The sequence below is a fragment of the Bos grunniens genome, chromosome 5 (assembly GCF_055505025.1).
Source record: "Bos grunniens cultivar Pamir isolate PY7600 chromosome 5, Bosgru_T2T1.0, whole genome shotgun sequence".
Taxonomy (NCBI): domain Eukaryota; kingdom Metazoa; phylum Chordata; class Mammalia; order Artiodactyla; family Bovidae; genus Bos; species Bos grunniens.
In genome coordinates, this window is record NC_141169.1 from 26,992,129 (window position 1) to 27,013,314 (window position 21,186).

The 21,186-nt window shown below is 43.9% G+C and overlaps 1 long non-coding RNA gene across 11 annotated transcripts in view; it reads right to left on the minus strand.

The window, feature by feature from the left end:
- LOC147371489 (uncharacterized) overlaps positions 1-21,186 on the minus strand; it is a 110,502-nt gene that overhangs the window by 62,163 nt on the left and 27,153 nt on the right. For 2 of the 11 annotated variants that reach the window (XR_015163583.1, XR_015163586.1), the window contains one exon: positions 553-715. The exons of 7 other annotated variants lie outside the window; for them this stretch is intronic. This is a non-coding gene — a long non-coding RNA (uncharacterized LOC147371489). Of the gene's footprint in view, positions 1-552; positions 716-2,775; positions 2,851-9,404; positions 9,504-21,186 lie in introns of those variants that run through there. 2 more of the 11 variants (XR_015163587.1, XR_015163585.1) reach the window with 2 other exon arrangements.

Consider the following 21,186-nt stretch of genomic DNA (forward strand, 5'->3'; position numbering starts at 1 on the left):
AGACTAGGAAATTGGTTCAAGAACTTCAAGTCTAGAGAATTTATTTATTCCATCCTCCCATTTCCTAGACCCGGCATCATCTCATCTCTTTTCTGAAGATGCTTAAGCCTTTGAGGATATTACGTCTCAGCGCTTCAACATCCCTTCAAGGAGCCCATTCTCATCATCAACCTCCACCTTTTCCAGCATCTCCCAGATACTGTGAAAAGCTGGGGACAGTGGCCTGAGCAATGAAGTGGCCAGGAAGGCTCAGAAAAATCTAGCACCTCCCTGTTCAGCTGAAATAGTCAAGTCATCCATCCTGGAAGGAGAAGTGAGTGAGTGATAATTGCTCAGTCGTGTCTGACTCTGCAACTCTATGGACTGTAGTCTGCCAGGCTCCTCTGTCTATGGAATTCTCCAGGCAAGAATACTGGAGTGGATAGCCATTCCCTTCTGCAGAGGACCTTCCCGATCCAGGGATCGAACACCACATCTCCTGCATTGCAGGCAGATTCTTTACCCTCTGAGCCACCAGGGAAGCCCCTGGAAGGAGGGGAAGTGATTAAAAGGTTCTTTCACTTTTTCTTTATTTTCACGTTAGGGTCTAAAAATAGACAAGGAAACACAAAACAGTAAAACCCAGGCGTCCCGACCCAGCGGCGTCATCCTCTCCCGGCACCATCTCCACTAGCAGCAGCAGCAGCAGGTCTCCACCAGGACCGTGAGAGCTCCTCTAATGGGGAAAGGGGGAAGGTAGGGATGAGTCAGCGGGAGCTGAAACAGAGTGTTTTGTTCAGGGGAAGAAGTCTGATGCAAGCTCTGGGGAACAATGTGCTCCCTGTATCTTCAGCCCCTCCCCTCCCCTCCCTCCTCTCCCCACACCTCAGCCCGGTCACTGACCAGGCCTCTGGTCACAGCAGAAGCTTCCTAAGCCTCTGGCTTCCATCTAGCCCTTCCCAACTCAACAACCTTTACCTTCACCATTATCCTGACTTTTCTTCTTCTCAGGGGCCAGTAGTGGCTCACACTCTTAATTTCAGATGATTATTCCTCAGTTTAAGCTTTAGAGTTTAAGTTTCATGCTGCGATTCCACAGTGCTCACTCATTGCTTTGAGCAAAGGAAAACTGTTTCTATTCTTTCTGCCTCCAAATCCTTAGACCAACCTCTGTCTGGCATGTCCTTTTCTTTTTTTACCTAGGTCTATCCCTTCCTTTCTTCCAAGCCCTGCTCAATATTCTCCTCTTGTGGGAAACCTTCCCCAGGTAAGCCAGATTTTCAAATCCAAGCCCCCTTTTACACTATGTACCCTCAGTCTCTGGTGTGACTCTAACTTGTGTAGCCGATGTTCCTACTCCCCTTCAATAATTTTTTGAGAGTTTTATGTTCAGCATCAAGCATAAAAAGAGTCCAAGTTGAAGCGGTTTAAAAAATGGAGTGGGCAGCCTGGGGAAGGAGGACGTAGGGCAGTGATGGGGTGGAAGATCGCGGAGTTGAGAGTGTTTGATGTAGAACTGATGTAAGAGACAGCAAGTCATGAAAGTATGATCATCAAGCTTTTCTTCACTATCTGTACAGACTTCTGGGCCTGGTTATACAGAAAGAAAAGACACAGATGGGCTTCCAACACATTAAAGTCTCATAATGTAGTCATAATTGTATAATAAATAAAGGACAAATGAACCCCCCCCAAAAAAAATCAGAAGACTAGAGACTGAAATATTAAATTAGAATATCCCACAGAAGCCAGAAACAATTCTGAGAAAAGAGAACAAAATATATGCAAAATGAGAGGAGGGGACAGGGTTTGAAAAACGGAGTGGGGAAGGGATACAGGATGAGGCTGGGATAGTGGGCTCCAAGCCCATTCATAGTGAGACCAAAAAAGTCACCAGCTCTCCTCTAACTCAGAAGACATCTGAAATAATGAAATTCCATTGAAATAATGGAAGTTTTGGAATGCTCTGAAGGGTAGAAAAGAGAAAGGGAAAGCAAACAAGCAAAAATGGATTGGACCCATGCGTGCTCTGCTGTGTCCAACTCTTTGCAACCCCATGGACCCTAGCTCACCAAGCTCCTCTGTCCATGGGATTTTCCCAGCAAGAACAGTGGGTTACCATGCCTTCCTGAAGGGTATCTTCCCAACCCATGCACCGAATCCACGTCTCCTGTGTCTCCTGCATTGGCAGGCAGATTCTTTACCGCTAAGCCACTGGCAAAGCCCCAAAGAAAGGAATGAGATTAGATGAGCCCAAGACAGGTAGAGAACGGTTCTCTCCGATCTTGGTGCTCCACCAGTTAGTCCAGTAATCCCAGTCCAGCATGGCTCCCTGGGGCAGAGAACTGTTCCCAAAGCACTGGCTGCTTTTTGAATGAGTTCCATCTCTTCTCCCCTACCCAGGAAATGCTTCTACTCCCTGCTGAAATGCAGGACTTCATATCCTGAAATAAATCTCATCAATAGACCTCACAATTGTGACATTTTACAGTTTTCAAAGCATTCTCATATATCTGTTCTCGTTTGAGACCCCCCCACTTCCTATGAATTTCTATCCCACTCTGTGAATAATGCTTAACCCCCTTTTAAGGGTCTAAACTGTATCACAGTTAGACATGATGCTCCTAGCACCTATTTCACACTGCCTGGAACAGACAGAGCTGTGGCTCAATAAACACCAAGAAATAAAGGATTGATTAATTGATCATATGTTCTCATTTCAACAGAATGGGATGATGTTTGATCTGAGAGGACTCAATAGTGTGGATAGGAAGGTAGTAAAAACAAAAAGCATACATAGTCACAGAACTGTTCCACAAATCCTCTGGTTAACGTGGACCTCTAAAATGTCTTTTCCTCCAATTTTAGCTTCTAAAAGAGAGAGGAAAGTAGTACTTGTTATATTCCTACTATGTGTCTGTAGTAGGTACTTATACATACATTATCTAATCAATCAAGCCATATGCCAACCCAGCCCTTCCAGAAAGATTGCTTAGGCATTTTCTTTAATATTCTGCAGAGAGGTTGACTTAACAACTCACACATGGGGCCTTTCTACTTCTACTCTTAAGAGTTTTTCTTTTGACTAAGGGCATTACTTTACAGTGCAATTTAAACTCATTTCCATTCAAAGCTTCCCTCTTATAATCCTTACCTTATCCCTCGCTCCCTTACTCAGCACCCCTACAAACATCCCACATATATTTTGTTTTCTTCTCCTCTGGGTTTCTTCCTCCCTTTTTCCACCCCAAAGGCAAATGACATTCCCTAAACAGCAAAAGGTGGAAGAAAAAAATAAGGAAGCAGAGGACACTGGGGGATGATGGAAGCCTTGAGCCCAGAGAGACTAACAAGGGCGAGAGGAGAGAGCCACCCGCCCTCCGTCAAGGTGGCTTTGCCTGCAGTTTTTATTATGCATCGATTTTCTTATCCATCTTCTTTAGAGCCTCTTAGATCTTCAGGCTGCGGCTGTTTCTCCAAATTGTCATTCACTCCAAGCTCTCTAGCTCCTTGCAGCAGCTAAGGGAGGGTGGCGGGGATTGAGGTTGGGGTGGGAGGGTAGTGGTGGGGGAGGTGGGGAGGTGGAGGGAGAAGGCAGCCAAGAGAGGTGAATGAGGGTTGCTAAGTAACCGTTGCCAAGGAGCCAGGACCAAGGAGCATCCCAAGCTGCTTGCTTATTCCAACCTACCCCCCTTCCACATCCTCCCCTCACTTAAGTTCTCTCAGGTCTATAAAGCAGCTTGGTTATGTCACCTTCACCAGCTGCAGAGCCATTTCCTCAGCTCCTCAGGTGAAGGACTGCAGATTCCAGGAACTGAGAATCTCGCATTTCTAGACCTGGGCTGATTGTCACGGGCACTCATCTCTCCTTCAGACGGCACAGTTAAAAACAAATTACTAATGTGTTTTAATTTGATAAAAAGAAAGATCCTGTCTGCAAAGGCAGGTTATATGTACTGGTCTGAATTCAGAGGGTAGACATGGGGGCCAGGCGGAGAGTCAGAATAAGTCCATCACCCTAAGAGGATTTCAACCCCCTCAGGGAAGCTCCATTATTTGATCTGAAATTTTGTGAATCCCTTACATCAGGATCAATTCCAAACTAAAATGACATTTTGATTATTTAAATTTCGGATTGTCTACAAATTAGGATTATCCATGACTGCCCCCTCAGTTAATGCAGAGAATCCAGGAAGTACTACATAATATTTTTTAGCAAATTTACCTTATCAATTCCATTTGACTCAAATAAATATTAGAAGTTCACATCCCTTCAGGGGTAATAGGAGGAGTATATAGAAAAGAAGAAAAAAAAACGAAGGAGGTGGGGCTGGGAGAGTGTCATTGAGGAAAGCCAGTTGAGAATTCAAACTCTGCCAATAGGTGGTCCAGAAAGCAGATAAACATTCTGCCAGTCACCCCAGGCAACGCTGGAGCCACCACCTCTTCAAAGCTAGTTTAGAGGAGGTAAGGTGCTACCCTGAGCTCCCCAGCCTCCCATTCCTAAACTGACTACGTGCATTCTTCTCACTAGATCCACAGTTCGTAATATATGCCAGATATTGTTCTCAGGACAGCCAAAAGGCTCTGGTCCAAAGAATCTCTCAACCATCTTCCTGTCACTACTGAGAAAAATATATTCCAGTCCCCTTACAATCTACCAGAGTTCTCCACTGTTGAGAGTCAGTACATCTTAAATTTCCCTGATGCTGCTTCAGACCAAACGACATTACTAAGGATAAGAAGCCTTTTTAGGGGACTTCCCCAATGTCCAGTGGTTGGGACTCCACCTTCCAATGCAGGGGGCGTGGGTTCAAATGAACTAGGATTCCACATACTACACAGAAAAAAGAAAGAAAGAAAGAAAGAAAGCCTTTTTATCTAAAGATCTCCAAAAGGTAGCCATCCAATATAGCACAGTGGTGGGTAAAAGCAAAGCTTTAGAGTCAGACATACGTAACTCCTTGAGCAAGGAACACCACCTCTCTAAGCTTCAGTTTCTCAGCTGTAAAATGAGAATCATATCACCTATTCCACTGAATCCTTATAGGACTGAAGTAGGTACAGTGTAAACATGGTGCTCAACAAATAGTGGCTGTTGTTATCATCAGTGTTATCCCTGGTCTACTCAGGATTAGTGCATGCACGCTCAGTCGCTCAGTCGTGTTCAACTCTCTGTGACCCTGTGGACTGCAGCCCACCAGGCTCTTCTGTCCTTGAGAGTCTCAAGGCAAGAATACTGGAGTGGGTTACCATTTCCTCCTCCAACTCAGGATTAGGCAAATGAATAAATCAAAACCAGGAAATGCTCATCCAAAAACCCCATGTTTTATGGCCACCCAGCTTCCAGACCTGAGCTAATTATCCGTGAAGTGAAGCCAGAAGGCTGAGGCTACCATTCTAGCAAACAACATGGACCAAAGAAGGAGAATCTCACTGAACTAGGATAGCGCTGAAGTCCAGACCGTAACCTTGGTTCATTCTGCCTGCTGATGAGCCCACAGAACATTAGAAGTCCACAAACCAAGTCTGAATTAAGAAATGGAGAAGGAAAAAGGGGTTGAAGAATATCGTTCTATGGGGCCAAGGAGTTTCCTTTGCCCTGACCCTTCAACTAACCACATTTTATTTACATTTCTGTCACCTGGGATTTCCCTAGTGGTCTAGCGCTTAAGACTTTCATTGCCAAGGGCCTGGGTTCGATCCCTTGTCTGGGAACTAAGATCCCACAAGCCCCATGGTGAGGCCAAAAAGTTTTTTTAATAATAATAATAAATAAAAAAAAATATGAAAGTGAAGTGTTTAATGGCGATCACAATTTTGATTGGAGTCTCATATTTCTTTCATCCCCTAATCCAGGGAGTTCACTTGACTCCCTTTCTTCCTCTATCTCCCATCTTCTGCTCCTCCCCCTACCATCTTTTGAACAAAGCTCCTTGGGAAAACCTGCCCATGTTCACTGGCGTTAATGTGAGCCCTGGATCAGAATCTGCCTTGGCCTGCCCTGAGCTACATGCCCTGTCCTGTTTGCCTAAGAAGCGAACAAATAATGCTGCTGCCCACTGAAGGATAAACTCTAGAAAGGACCTCAAACTCACAACTAGAATATTGGTACATCTAAGAAATTATTAACTCGGTCCCCAATAAAAATCTTGGCTCCCTACGTTCAGCAGTCGGCTTAACCATTTCCCCTGCCTCCACATATATTCTTGCCGCACTCTTTCTTTTCCTCTTCCAAGCAGTGTTATTTCTGTTCCACCTCATTTACTCTGTACCCATAGCATAAAGTCCCTTATCAGATCTAAAACCAACCTCAGCTCATCTCAGGTTCCGGCCCTGGTGCAGATAGAAGAAGGTATACAGCTATCCTGTATGCCTCCCACTTCAGGCATAGCAAGTGACCCAGCTTGGACAAGAACTTAGCTATTTGACATCAAGAGTTGTGTAGGTACTCTACTGTCTATGTATGATGATCACAAGTCTGTCTTATGTATGGCCTGAGCAGCTAAAGGGAAATGTAGCTCTTCCTCCTCCAGCAAGTGTCTCTTTTAAACAAAGTAGCCTGAGTCCTCTAGGTACATTTCCAGATGCAGCAAAGAGGTAGAGTTCATCTGGAACTGTGCAAGGATACAGGCTCCATCCTTGTGCAGAATGCCATTTGCAGAGAAGCTAGTCCTGGTGGGGTGGGATAAGGCTGAAGAGAGCCAAAGGCTACAGCTTCAATTAGAGAAACTTACGTCAACCTGAGTAAGACCCTCTCAACAGACTGAGGTGTTCCTCAGTGTGACTAAGGAAGTCATGCCCTTTGTGGGAAAGAGAACCATTAGTCTTGAGCTAGCAACTGAAATGTGTCATCCCAACAGGAAACAGGGGTCAGGAAAGGGTTAGTGAATGTAATATCTCCAGGTACTGGTATAAGACTCTTACCCTCTCCCAAGCCTCTCTTAATGGGACCAATCCTATATGAGAATCAGAAATTAATGCTATCGACTTGTGCCCGGAGGAGGGGGGAAGGAAAGTGGTCAAGAAGGACCCTGGCAATGAAAGAATTACCCAAAGATGCTGGGGCTCTGGGAGGCTGCATGCTCCTCACACTCTTGATTGTCTTCAGCCTTGGAGATGGGATCCAGGAAAGATGGAAGTGTGTGTTGGTTGCTCAGTTGTGTCCAACTCTTTGCAGCACTATGGACTGTAGCCTGCCAAGCTCCTCTGTCCATGGGATTCTCCAGGCAAGAATACTGGAGTGGGTTGCCATGCTCTCCTCCAGGGGATCTTCCCAACCTAGAGATCGCACCCAGGTCTCCTGTGTTGCAGGTGGATTCTTTTGCTGTCTGAGCCACCGGGGAAGCCCCTCCAAAGCCCCAAAGCCTTGACCAACTCCCCCTGGATCCCAGAATCTACTGAGACTCAATTAGGAGGTGAAAGAGTCTCTGAGACAGCAAATTGCCTCTCTCTTCTCTTTGTCTACCTCTGTCTCCGTCTCTCCCCCAGCTTCTCACATCTTGGGGCATTATTTCAGAGGCCTCTGCCTTGATCTGTCTCCAAGTCTTTAGCAAGATCAAAGCTCTTAACACCTGTTTTGCTTGTCAACTCCTAGGCTAGAAAAGAGGGGCAGGGTCCATCCTGAGGCAAGGGGAGGGCCCTGACTTCCCCTCTTTCCAAGGCAGAAGGGAGGTTGGGAGATTGGGCCAAGGAAAGAACCTAATTGGAGGTTGGGTTAACAAAAACACCCCCTGATGGGAAGGCTGTTATTCTTATTCTGCTGTTGATTTTATTATTGTTGGTATTCAGGTTGTAAACTGAATTAACTCATCAGCGTAGTTGGGTGACAATGACCAGAAAGACCTTTCCTAACCTCCTCATCTAAAGAAGACTCCCTGATATTCTTTATCACAAGACTCTGTTTATTTTCTTCCAGTATTTATCACAATCTATAACTATTTGAAGATTTGTTTTTCTTGCTTATTGTCTATTTTGAACTAGGAAAAGCTCTATATTAGAATGAGAGAAAAAGTGAATGACAAAAAAATAAATCCATCATTTCATCCTTCGGCTCAGTCGTGTCTGACTCTGAAACTCCATGGACTGTGGCCCTCCAGGCTCCTCTGTCCATGGAATTTCCCAGGCAAGAATACTGGGGTAGGTTGACATTTCCCTCTTCAGGGGATCTCCCTAATCCAAGGATTAAACCTGTGTCTCCTGTGTCTCCTGCATTGGTAGGCAGACTCTTTACCACTATGCCACCTAGGAAGCCCATAAAAAAATTAGATATGTGCATAAATCTACCAGTGGAATAAAAAGTCCATAATAATATGATCTATACCTGAAAGTATCATATTCAGACTTTTCTTAACAATAATATCCTTAATCAATATCCATAATACCCCTACTTCTGCATCTCTACCCATGGCCTCTTTTCCTACAACTATTATGTTACTCATTAATGTTACTTAACAATTCTAAACAGCACTATGGAGTAAATATAAAAATATACAGGACACAGTCTGCCCACTCCAGAAGCTTACAGTTGAGGAAGAGAAGACATACAATAAACACAGCTGAAGACAGTATACCCTAAGACAGCACAGGATAAGACAGAAACTCAAAGGAGGGTAGAAATTCAAAGGAAATAAATTGCTTCTGGCTGAGGTTATCCAGGAAGGCTCAGGCAGGAGGTAACATTTAAGCTGGTAACATTTAAGTGCTAACTATGTAGGAACTTCATAGTCAGAGATTGGAAGGAGGGAATTTCAAGGTAAAGACATAGCTGCTGGAAAGGAGTTCTTGACTTTGGGCATCATCTGACATTGAACTTCTGTTCATCATTAGAGAGTGAAATACAAGCACCAATGAAATTCAAGATAAAATGGCAGAAGCTTGAGGCTTTAAATCAGGAAGACAGGAACCAGGACCCTGTTCCCAGCTCAGGTTCCATTTCATCCTCAAATCTCTTTCATCTGGTCTTATTTGAGGGATACAAGTTCAAATAGAACTGCTGCTGCTAAGTCGCTTCAGTTGTGTCCGACTCTGTGCGACCCCATAGACAGCAGCCTCCCAGGCTCCCCTGTCCTTGGGATTCTCCAGGAAAGAACACTGGAGTGGGTTGCCATTTCCTTCTCCAATGCATGAAAGTGAAAAGTGAAAGTGAAGTCGCTCAGTCGTGTCCGACTCTAGCAACCCCATGGACTGCAGCCTCCCAGGCTCTTCTGTCCATGGGATTTTCCAGGCAAAAGTACTGGAGTGGGGTGCCATTGTCTTCTCCTCACATAGAACAGTGTACCCATTATGTCTCCATCTGTACGTCTCTCATCTCCTCTCTCCCGCACTGAGTTCTTTACTAACAATGAAATGATTTTAATCTCATCAGTGAGAAGAGCACAAAGCACAGAAAAGCATATGCTACACAAATTAAGTAATTTGTATACCTGGGAAGGAGAGAAACTCCTCTTCCTTTCAACTCCACAGTCAATTTTCCTTGATCTCCTGACACTGTATGTCAATAAATATCTGTATTTCCTCCTTCCCTGGACAAGAGATGCTGTTAAATGTCAAATGTAAAGTAAAGTTTGTCATAAAAATCCCTCATAAAAAAAAAATATCTTCCAACTACAGCACTGGAAGGTGGAGGAGGGGAGTTCCTGTTGTGTTTTTCCCCTAATAATGTTCAAGTCACCCACCTCCTGCTTCCGGGAGCATCTCTGACAGCCTCTTCTTAAACTTTTCTAAAGTAAACAGAGGCATGCAACTCCCCTTATCACCCCTACCTCTGAGAAAGCTCATCCTGTTTTTTCTTTTTGTCAATGAAATCAGTTTCACAAGTGACCAGTTTCTCACAATCTCGACTCTAGATTCCCTAATTAGTATAATTTTCAATCCGTCTTTCTGGGATGGCTTAAGTATAGGGTCTCAGTCGGAAGCAAAGAAGTAAATGAAATGGTTTCTCTTAGCACCTTCCATCGGGGCCTTCTCGAGCAGACGTGGCTGTGGAGGTGGTTATGAGGATGCTGTGCACACAAGGGCAACTGTGTATTCGGCTAGCAAGTAAGAGACAGGAAGGGATTGCCTTGCAGCTGCTGTTTCTCTTTCTCTGCAAACCTCCTCTGATTATAGCAGATTTATAGGGGCCCCAAAGCAGCCCAGCATCTTAGCCATAAACTTCCCAGAAAGAAAACTCATTGAGGCTCCCTTGAGAGGTGATGAAAAATAAATATCAGGGTTTGGTACAAACACATCAACCAGGGCCAGGGGTGGAAGGCAGCCAGTTCCCTATAGCTGGTTTAACTCCTTCAGGATTTGTGTACACACACACACACACACACACACTCCACAACCATACCCTGAAAGTCTAACAAATACACTCATGTTTATAGACCTACTGAGATAAGCGTACCCCACTCCTTGGTACCTATTTTCAGTCAAATACAAACACAAACGTCCATGGAGTATATACACACACATGACTTTCAATGAGTGGCTCTGTGAACATAATATAGCCAACCTCTCTCCCTTCCCAAGCTCCTGACTCCAGGGCAGAGCACAGTGAAGGTGAATGAGGGAATGTCTGAGTATAAGCTTGCATGTGTCACTAAGTGAGTCTCTGACAACGTTCCAAGAAACAAATAGAAATCGCTTTCTCGGTGTTCACTATTTGGGATCATTCACCGTCTTTCAGTTAGCTTTCAATACACCATCAAGTTCCAATGATCATCTGTCCCTTTCTGAGTCGCTGCTCTGTGCAGGCTACAGCCCAGGGGTTAGCAGCACGAGCTTTGCACAAATGTGGTACAAATCCCAGCTTCACTACTCACTTTGTGCAAATGACTCAACCTCTCTGAGCCTTAGTTTCAACTTCTGTAAAATGAGAATAACAATACTCACCTCATACACATTCTATTAAATTCAATAATCATGTAAAGTGCTTAAGAACAAAGTATAGGGCACATGATATGACATGACAAAGTCACTTTAGTTGTGTCCGACTCCGTGTGACGCTATGGACTGTAGCCCGCAAGGCTCCTCTGTCCATGGGATTCTCCAGGCAAGAATACTAGGGTGAGTTGCCTTGGCCTCCTCCAGGGGATCTTCCCGACCCAGGGATCGAACCCACGTCTCTTGCGTCTCCTGCATTAGCAGGTGGGTTCCTTGCCACTAGTGTCACCTGGGAAACCCCAGTATTGGGCACAGGAGTCAGCAAATGGTAGCTGTTACTGTCATTGTGTTTCAGGCGTTGGCACTATAAGGAAGTAATAAACAAAGATGCTCTTTTCCCTTAGGAGTCCTTAAAATCTCATTGATGAGACAAGATAAACACATAGAGAGTGAAAGGACATTAGGTTTCTATCACCTAAAACTCTTATTTGAGACTGAAAATGCAACTTATTCTCTTAATTCCAAGCCCTGTTTTGACATTTTTAGTAGTGATTTCAATGAGATCGGTTTTTTGTTCAATCATTTACTGTCCCCATGCCCCACCACCTTACATACACCACACACCCACCCCAGTTGTTTTTTTTTGCGGCGGGGGGGGGGTGTTGTGCTGGGTCTTCATTGCTGTGTGCAAGCTTTCTCTAGCTGCAGCTAGCGGAGGCTACCCTTCACTGTGGTGTATGGGCTTCTCGTTGCAGTGGCTTCTCTTGTGTACAGTATGGGCTCCGGGTGCACAAGGCTTCAGTAGTTTCAGCACACAGGTTCAGTAGTTGTGGAGCACCGGCTTAGCTGCTTCACGGCATATGGAATCTTCCCAGATCAGGGATCGAACCTGCATCCCCAGCATTAGCAGGCAGACTCTTATCCACTGTACCACCAGGGAAGTCCTTGGTTTTTCACTAAAGGAGTTGGGATAGGAAAGAGTATGAGAGGGAATTCCCTGGCATTCCAGTGGTTAGAACTCAGACCTTTCACTTCATGGAGCACAGATTCAACCTCTGGTTGGGGAACTAAGATCCCACAAGGCACGAGGCCAAAGAAAGAAAGAAAGAAAAGAGTGTGAATTCACTTGGTGTGTTTCCCTCTTTCCAGGAGGATGTCTTCTGAGGCATCCCAAACCAAACTGATGCCACCGTGTGCATGGCCAGAGAGAGAAAATCCCCATCCTCCTATCTCCTTCAATCACTCCCTCTAACCTCAGATGTTTCTTTATTTTCAACCTCCATCTATTTTCCTTCAACTTTGAACTCTCTTTGTCACTCATTCTTATTGGGGATGAAATAAACAGCTTTTCCAAAGCTTAAGAAAAGTTCTCAAATGCCTACTTGGTGATTTTTCTGCATTGCCTATCACCCCAGTATCTGGAAATATATGTGCCAAATATTTAATCCATTAAAAAATCATCAAAAGAGACTTTAAAAATGAATGATTTGGCCCTTGCCAGGGTATAGCACCTTTTCCAGTCATCTGATCTCCCTTTAAAACCTTTGAAAGATGAAAATATTTTCATTTCCATGACAGATAAAGAACTTCTATTTCAATCCCTCCGGCTCCCCAGTTAGTATAATCAGATTGTCACTCATTTGATTAAGGGACAGCACAACCCTGAAGCAGGGGCATGACTAATATGACCTCCCTGGTCCCTTTCAGTTCATTCTTATGAAATAAGGGAAGCAAAATTGGCAGCAGTTCCAACCTACGCAATGCTTGCCCCAGGGGAGCCCCTGAGGACCAGGCAGACTCCAGCGTGGGCACAGTAGATATTTTCCCAAAGTAGACAGAATGCCAAACCCTGGCATCGTGACTGGTGTGGGAGGCCTAGAGACAAGGAGGTGAGCCAGGGCCCACACTCCCTGCTCTTCCCCAAATTCAGTTTCCTCAGCCCAGGTCCCTCCTCTTGTGCTCCTGATTTCCAAAGTTCCTAGTGTTCACCTAAGACCAGATATCTATTTTCAAGGCTGGTGTTTCTCAAACTTGAAAGAGCTTACAAATGACTTGAGGGCTTGTTAAAAATGCAGATTCTGATTCAGTAGGTCTAGGTTGGGATCTAAGATTCTACATTTCTAACAAGCTCCCAGATGACACCCATGCTAATGGTGCATGGACCATACTTTGAAGATCAAGCATCCAGATGACTGTAGCCATTTCTGTAAGAATTTCCTAGGAAGAGTCCATCCATTCATCTCCATCTATCTATCCATCGTCCAGACAGCAATGAGAATCATATCTTGTACCTTTCTGATTCAGGAATCTCCCTCCACGGCACAATACACAATACAAGCCTGGCTCATAAATTCCACTTTAAAGGTGACAAAACATCCCTCACAAGAGTCTCATTCTTTCATCACTCTAAATGTCCACGCAGCCTAGAATTGCTGTCTCATTTCTTTTCCAACTTGCCTATCCTTCTTTTGTTTCCCAACTTGCACTAGAGGCATCCTCCTCCAGGAAGCATCTCTTGACCAACATTTCTTTCCCAGTTTCTACTTACATCTTCCACTATCACAGTAACGATGTTTCAATTCCTGTCTATTTACTAATCCCTCCTATTTCATTCCTAGTCTTTCTCCCCATTTTGGATGTGAATTCTTTCTCCCCAGAGAATCTTTGATGCTCTCACAAAGTTTTTACACCTATCAAAAAAGCCTCTTAAGGAGGTGGCAAGTATTTGAGTAACCCTGCCTCTAGTAGGCTTCCCCGGTGTCACCTACTCCTTGTTGGGAGTATCAGCAGTTCCACAAGTAAGAGAGTTGCTTCCCATCTCTCCCTCCCAGGTCAGGTCCCTTACATAAATACAATAGAAAAACACTGGTCCTTCTATACCAAAGCATATAGCTCTGACTGCTTCAGGAAAGATGTCTGTTGTGCCCACGCTGGAGCCAGTCTAGTCTTCAGGGATTCCCTAAAGTCAAGTACAGTGAGTTGGGCCTTTTACCAATGTCTTTACTTCCTGCTCCTCCCCAAATTACACGGGACTCCATAGAGAGGAACCAAGGGAGGTCTTTCAGGCATTCTCCTGCCCCGGGGTTGAATTACACCTCATCGCTCTTTGAATGAACGCTATTCTCACCATTGAGTCTAAAGGAAGGAGAGAACCTAGTCCCTGCCCTGAACAAGATTTCACTATGATGGAATAGACAGCAAGAGTCATCAGGACTCAGGCACAGCCCAACAAAGACCAAATGAGAAGCAGCTGGGGCCAGCTCTAGACACCAGAAGGGTGGGGAGAAATGCTGTTTCTTGAAGAAGTCTCCTAGAACTTTGTTTTAAAGGAGTTTTAAAAGACAGTATAGTCTGAAAGGAAGGAGAATCTTTTTTTACTTAAGTATAGTTGATTCGCAATGTTGTGTCAATCTCTGCTGAATCACAGCAAAGTGACTCAGTTTTATATATATATATATCTTTTTTTAATATTCTTTTCCATTATGGTTTATTCTAGGAGACTGAATATAGTTCCCTGTGCTATACGTCGGGCCTTGTTGTTTATCCATTCCAAATGTAATAGTTTATACCCACCAACACTGAATTCCCAGTCCATCCCTCTCCATTCCCCACTCTACTCTGACAACCACAAGTTGATCTCTATGCTTGTGAATCTATTTCTGTATGCATGTGGATAGGTTCTTTTGTGCCGTATTTTAGGCTCCACACATAAGTGATATAATATGGTACCCCGCTTTCTCTTTCTGACTTACTTCACCTAGACTGATAGTCTCTAGTTGCATCCATGTTGCTGCAAATGACATTATTTCATTCTTTTTTCATGGCTGAGTAATATTCCATTGTATAAATATACCACATCTTCCTTATCCATTCATCTGTTGATGGACATTTAGCTTTTTTCCATGTTTTGGCTATTATGAATATTATGAACATAGGGGTGCATAATCTTTTTGAATTATAGCTCTGTCTGGATATCTGCCCAGAAGTGGGATTGTTGGATCATATGGTAACTATCTGTAGTTTTCTGAGGAACCTCCATACTGTTTTCTTTTTTTAATATAAATTTACTTATTTTAATTGGAGGCTAATTACTTTACAATATTGTATTGGTTTTGCCATACCATACTGTTTTCTATAGTGGCTACACCTACATACATCCTCATCAACAGTGTAGGAGGGTTTCCTTTTAAAGGAGACTCTTTTATACCAAAGAAATGTACAAGGTTCAATTCAATTAAATAGGAATTTATTAAATGTTCATTATGTGTCAGGCACCTAGCTGGATGTTGTGCAAGAATGAACGAGATTCAGTCCTCACCTGTGATCTACAATCTAGGGACAAACAAGAAAATAAAGACACACAAATAACTATTGTATTTTAATCGAGGTGCTTTATTAAGTGAAGCTAGTGGGGCCTTCCTGGTGGTGCTAGTGGTAAAGAATCTGCCTGTCAATGAAGGAGATGCAAGAGACAGTTTCAATCCCTGAGTCAGGAAGATCGCCTGGAGGAAATGGCAACCCACTCCAGTATTATTGCTTGGAGAATCCCATGGACAGAGGAGCCTGGTGGGCTAAATTCACAGGGTCACAAAGAGTCAGACATGACTAAGCAAAGCATTTGAAAGGAGCCTTTGTTTCATTCACTTCATCTTTATAGGTGGAAGGGCTTCAGTGGGAGCTTTGATTTTCAGAGTGTGATCCCTAGACCAGCAGCATCAGCATCAGTCAGAAACTTATTAGAAATTCAAATTTGGGTCCCATTCAGACTCTCCTAAATTTGAAACACTGGGGGTGGAGCCCAGCAATCTGTTTCAACAAGCCATCCAGGTGATGCCGATAACCCTCGAAGTTTGAGAACCACTGGGCAGAGTAATATTCCTAGCCTATCTCCCCACCCCTCACCGTGATCCCTTTGATTTGAAGAGACATCACTGAGCATGCACAGCTCAGCCTCTTCCAGGCTTTCTGCTGGTGTTTTTATTTTTCCCCAAAGTCAGCCTGCCCATAGGACACATGCACTCCAACCTACTCAGACACAAGAAAATCTAATAAAAGTAGGTTCTATCCTAGGGGAAGGTGGCTGCCTGTTCAGCACTACCTATAATGAAAAGTAAGCCTGTCTAATTTAGTGATGCACTATTAGCAAGCGAATTTGCCTGCAGATCTAAAGTTGACTGTTTAATTTTCTGTCTCTACTTCTGGATTAATCAATTAGTTCCAAATACAGGAGCGGGGAATGGGTTATTTATTGTACCTTTAAAACACCAACAATGGGTTATAGTGAAAAGCAGGCAGGATACAAATTCAGATTGCTTGCGGTAGAAACCTAGTTTAGAGAGTGAGGGCAGAAGAACCAGAGAAAATCCACCACCTGTCTGTCATGTTAAAGATAAAGAAGCAAAGCACTAAAGGAACTGAGTGGCTTGCTCAAGGTCATAGTGCCTGTTAGTGCAAACAAGACTAGAACCCAGCATACATGGCTCTCAGCTGTACACTTTCTGAGCAGAATAGAACAGAAACTTTAAGAATACAGATATCACCAAACAAAAGAATCCAACTCCAGGGCTTCCCTGATGGTCCAGTGGTTAAGGATCTGCCTGTCAATGCAAGGGACACAGGTTTGATCCCTGGTCCAGAAAGATCCCACATGCCTCAGGGCAACTAAGCCAGTGCACCACGACGACTGTGCCCGCAGCTGGAACTACTGAAGCCCAAGTGGCTAGAGCCCGTGCTCCGCAGCAAGGGAAGCCACTGCAATGAGAAGCCTGCGCACCGCAACACAGAGTAGCCTCCACTCCCTGCAACTAGAGAACTAGAGAAAGTCTGCGCGCAGCAGCGAAGACCTAGCACAGCCAAAAGTAAATAAATAAATCTTTTTAAAAAAAGAAAAGAAGAACCAGCCCCAGAATTTTCAGCATGCGTTCAAAGCCGAAGTGCTTGGTGCTCACAGGAAAGCTCTGGCTCCAATGCGTCTATGCACCGTCCCCATTCACTCAGCCAAGGCTCAGGCTGCACAGCCTGCTCAGTGTGTTCTGAAACTACTTCAGTCTCCTGCGCTTTTCCTAGTGTTACCCTCTCTGCCTAGAATTCTCCCCTGTCCCCGTGTGTGGTGAAATCTTATCTATCCTCCAAGAGCCAGCTCCCAGCGCCATCCTCTACAAAGTCTTCTCTGATTTCACCAATCAGCCCTCTCCACTGTGCCAGCCCAAAACCATCCTCCTCCACCCTGAATTCCCAAGATGCTTTATTTATATATCACTTATGACACTTGTCACTTTCTCCTTTGTGTTGCAGCCTGCTTCATCCCTTGCATCAGAATATAAGTTCCTTAAGGGAAGGGGCCATGTTTCATCTTATATGGGCTGGCCTTCCATAATGCCTAAGATGTGTGCGCAGTAAAGATTTACTGAATCTATTCAATCAACCAACCAAAACTCAGAAGTCAGATGTCACCTGTTGCAGCCCAGATATCACAGAAACTGACACCAAAGTATGCCATCGCAAAATCAAAACTGCTTTTCCTCCGAAAAAGTGCCAAATACCTCCCAACATTCTGCTTTTTTACGCACCACATGACATAATCCCATTTGGGTTTGTCTAACTCATGTAGCTTCATGTACTAATTAAGCTGTAAGACACAACAGGGCATGAATTTATTGTGCAATAACTCACATGCGGGATGTTTGCGCAGTGCTTGGGCGTGAGTTATGACACATTAATTCACGGCCTAGAGGGCCTCATTGCAATTACAGAACCATTTTTAAAATAGCATCTGGATTTAAAATACAAATATTGGTCCCCCCCCAATCTGAAAACCCTTAGTCCCAGAAATGAGCTAGCCAAGGTCAGAGGTTACTCTGGCTCCCTTTCTCCTGGTTCTGTGTTATCCATTTAGCTGTATTAATGACAAAGGATGCACAATCCAACCCTGCACTTTACTCACCTAGACCACAGAGGTGCCCAGAAGAGACAGGAAGAGGGCAAAGGGAGTAGGGACTTCCTAACCACCTGCAGAAACAGGAGACACTGGCTACTGGGTAAGAAAACACGAAAGTAATGGATGCAGCAGTCAACTAGGGGTCCATTACTGAGAAAGGAGAAAAGCCAGAAAGGACATTTTGTGAATTCTGACATTCAATAAACTTCACCCAAAGCAAGCAGGCAAAATTCACTACCACTTTTTTATGTCCACTGTTAGGAGAATGTGATGGGTAGGGAAAGAAGAAATAAGTCACCTGGCTTAGCAGCTCACAACTAAAAACAATTCCTTCTGTCTGCTCTCTCCCCAGGGTTCTGGGAGAAAAGGTGAGCTCACTTCTGTAGACAACTCTACTCTCCGGCCACACTGTGCTCTGTAAACACCCCATCTGTGATGTCAGCCACCAGCCACCTGGAGAATCTGCTCTGCTCCATGAGTTTGTATTAAAACACTCACTTATAACTCCCTATTAATTTTTCACGAGGAGTTATTTTTAACTCGCTCAAACCATTGTCTGAATGTGCCAAATAGATTTTCATAATGAACAAGCCTGGCATGTGGTTCCTCCTACCCTCAACCCCCCTGCTGCTATTTAAATAGTCCCCTCCTCACGGAGAGCAAGGCTTCAGATGAGCAATTCACAGCGATGCCCCAGAAATGGGGAGCACAGAACAGAAAGAACCCCATCGAGCAGCCCACACCATCCTCCCTACTCAGGCATTGGTTTTGAGAGGATTTCAGGAAATGTTGTCAGACATTTTTAAAGACAGGAAGATCAAGTCAACATTGAAAACCCTTCTCGACAGATCATCCAAAGGGACCCTCAGGTTATTGCATCAGACTTTCCCTCTACAAATCCCTCTAGACTACCTTTTTGGCCACTCACCAGTCCCGATATTACGATTTACTCACAAGCAAGAGAAGTAAAGAAAGTCGATTCTTAACTCATAGAACCTTTCTAAACTATAAATTTGATTGAGTCGTCCCCCATCACCACCACTGTCACCAACACCACCAATGTTAACACAACCATCACCAACACACCCGCTTAAAACCCTTCGGTGGTTCCCCACTGCCCTCAGGATAAAACCTCAACTTCTTAGCACGGTGCTCCCTTTCTTCACAGTCTGACCCATGCTTATTTCTCTAGCCTGACTCCCTTTCCAGCACCTGCTCTGGCAGCCCAATTCTAGACTCATCCTGCTTCCTTGCCTCTGATGCTTTCTTGGCCCCCTTCGCTTAGCTGACTCCTACTTGTCAATTCCCAGCTCAAAAATTCCTTCCCCAGGAAGCTTTCCCTGACTCTTAGGCTGAAATAAGTTGCCCTTCCTCCATATTTTCACAGCACCCGTGTTTATCCCATTTGCCATTTATCATAACACATCACAATGCCGGTTTAGCTATCTGTCTCCTCCACTAGAGTGTGAGTTAGGCGCTCGATAAATAGGTGTTAAGCAAATATACAGAGAAGAGAAACCCTGAAAGAACACGTAATCCAGAATTCCCATTTACTTGACTTTGAGATACATACTTTGTAGCCAAGCAACCTTTATAAATCTGACGCAGGTAAATTATAAATGGTATTACATTCCCTGTAGAAGGCTATCAAAATGAAAAGTGTGAAGGGAAAACCAACTGTGATAAAACCTTGACCACAGATAATTCATGGCATGTAGAAGCCACACATAGGTGATAAACAACTGTTTGCCTTTGGGGATACTCGTCTGAGAAGGATCAAGCTGCCTTAGGTTACAGAGAACCAACCATCCATGCTCATTAGAGAATCTCTACTTTTTTGAATATATCATGCTCAGCACCTATAATCTAGGCAGGACACCCCCTAAGCCAGAGGGTCTCACTTTGAGAGGCAGAGGAGTCATAGTGAAGATACCTGTGGACCATTTTCAGACTCCATATCCTTACCCTCTGGAGATTCTTTTCCAACTAGACCCTTACTTCCCATGACTGCCTGAAGCCATCCCAAATGACAACTGTCCTAAATTTAAAAGAGAAAAGATTCTAAAATGACCCTTCATGGATGTCTCCAGCTGTCCCATGGTTAAAATTTTGCCTTCCAATGCAGCGAGTGTGGGTTTGATCCCTGGTCAGGCAGCTAAGATCCCACATGACTTGTGGCCAAAAACCCAAACCAAAACAGAAGCAATACTGTAACAAATTCAATAAAGACTTTAAAAATAGTCCACATAAAAAAAAAATCATTTAAAAAATTTTAAAAATTACCCTTCACAGGAAAACAACACAGTTTAGTAGTTAAGAGTAAAAGCTCTGCAGATTGCTTAAGTTCAACTATTAACTCAGTCTCATAGCTGAGTGACTCTGGACAAGTTACTTAACCTCTCTGTGCTTTAATTTCCACAAATAGGAGTAAAGGTAAATCCTTCTAGTGTTGTTGTGAGGGTTAAGTGAAATAATGCTTGCAAAGTACTTGGCTCAGGGCCTAGAAAACAATATGTACTTAATATAATCTAGCTAATATTTAATATTAAAATCTGATCCAAAGTCCCCAAATTTTGACTATCAATTAGTCTTTATAAATATCTAGTCTCAAAGTCATCCACTAAAGCCTGAGGCTCTTAGCTAGCCCTCCTGAGAAACGAAAGCAGTCTTATTCCACATAATTTGCCCTGAAGCTCTAAGGACTCGCATTAGACACCTTCACCCATGCTGGTGCTGAACACTTCAGGGGTTCCTAGGCTGCTCGAGTTATACCAGGCACTGAAAAAATGCCAGGCTTGGGACTTCCCTGGTGGTGCTTCCAATGCAGGGGCATAGGGTCAATCCCTGGTCAGGGAACAAAGATCCCACATGCTATGTTGCACAGTCAAAAAAAAATGCCAGACTCAAATACAATAACAAAAATAATTATGATAATGGCTGACACTTACGAACCTTTACAATGTGCACTATATTAAGCATTTTGCCTCTACTTCCTCCAACAACCCTAACATGTGAGTCTTGTTATCGTCTCCATTTTACCTGTTAGGAAACTGAGACTTAGATGAATTAAAAAAAAAAAAAAAAACTGTACAAACCACAGACAGGAAATGATAGGATTTGAACGAAAAGTATCCGACGCCAAAACTCTGCCATCCTGCCCTCCTTCCGCATCTTATTTCTAGAAGAGGCAATACTGGCTACTATAGTAGTAAAAGCAAAGACCATTATGTCAAAAATTCTTCATGTGGGCCCTGGCTCTTCTACTTGACTATATAAACTTGGATAACTTACTTAATCTCCCTAGACCTCAGATTCTTTATCCATAAAGGGGGAATGATAATAACACTTACCTTACTGGACCAATTCGAGAACTAAATGAGAAGATACAAATTTTCACGCAC